This window comes from Cebus imitator, unplaced genomic scaffold (genome assembly GCF_001604975.1).
Source record: "Cebus imitator isolate Cc_AM_T3 unplaced genomic scaffold, Cebus_imitator-1.0 Scaffold28, whole genome shotgun sequence".
Taxonomy (NCBI): Eukaryota; Metazoa; Chordata; class Mammalia; order Primates; family Cebidae; genus Cebus; species Cebus imitator.
In genome coordinates this window covers 6,609,681-6,610,939 of record NW_016107343.1, presented here as the reverse complement: position 1 = coordinate 6,610,939, position 1,259 = coordinate 6,609,681, and the positions used below count along the sequence as shown (strand labels likewise).

General features: G+C 43.8%; 1 pseudogene; it reads left to right on the top strand.

Moving 5' to 3' along the window:
• Positions 1-1,259, top strand: part of LOC108300488 — a 5,585-nt pseudogene continuing 4,326 nt past the window's right edge.

Sequence of the window (1,259 nt, the reverse complement as noted above, 5' to 3'; positions counted from 1 at the left end):
ATGAGACTTGCTGTCTGGTTGTTGGACTTCTCTAGTACCACGGCCCCAAAATGCCAGTCCTTACTACTGCCTCAAAAGAAGAAACCAAGACTGCCTCGTGCTCTGAGACCAGAGAAGACCAATCCACCTCTCTGGGCTTGCTGAAGAAGACAGAAAAAACCAGCAGGAAGCAATTGAACATATTGATGAAGTACAAGATGAAATACACCTTTTTTTTTTTTGAGTCAGAGTCTCACTCTTGTCACACAGACTGGAGTGAAATGGTGCAATCTCGGCTCACTGCAAGCTCTGTCTCGGGTTCAAACAACTCTCCTGCCTCAGCCTCCCAAGTAGCTGGGATTATTGGTGCCTGCCACCAAACCTGGCTAATTTTTGTATTTTTAGTAGAGACCGGTTTCACCATGTTGGCCAGGCTGGTCTCAAACTCCTGACCTCAAGTGATCCGCCCGCCTCAGCCTCCCAAAGTGCCAGGATTACAGGTGTGAGCCACCATGCCCAGCTAACAGACTTAATGAACAAGCTAGTGAGGAGATTTTGAAACTAGAAAAGAAATATAGCAAACTCTGCCCGGCATTTTTTCCAAAGAGGTCAGAGTTGATTGCCAAAATCCCAAATTTTGGGGTAACAATATTTGTCAACCATCCACAAGTGTTTCTATTGCTTATGGAGGAGGATAAAGAGGCACTGCATTATTTGACCAGAGTTGAATTGACAGAATTTGAAGATATTAAATTAGGTTACAGAATAGATTTTTATTTTGATGAAAATTCTTACTATGAAAATAAAGTTATCTCCAAAGAATTTCACCTGAATGAGAGTGGTGATCCGTCTTCAAAGTCCACTGAAATCAAATGGAAATCTGGAAGGGATTTGACAGAAAGTTCAAGTCAGACATAGAATAAAGCCAGCATGAGGAATCGGAGAGCTTTTTTTTACCTGGTTCACTGATCATTCTGATGCGGGTGTCGGGGAGTTAGGAGAGGTCATCAAAGATGATATTTGCCCAGACCTATTACAGTACTACTTGGTTCCTGATATGGAGGATAAAGAAAAAGAAGAAGCCTGGGCACGGTGGCTCACATCTGTAATCCCAGCACTTTGGGAGGCTGAGGCAGGTGGATTGTCTGCGGTCAGGAATTAGAGACCAGCCAGTTTTTAGTGAAACTCCGTTTCTACCAAAAATACAAAAAATTACCTGGGTGTGGTGGTGCACGCCTGTAATCCCAGCTACTCTGGAGGTCGAGGCAGGAGAATTGCTT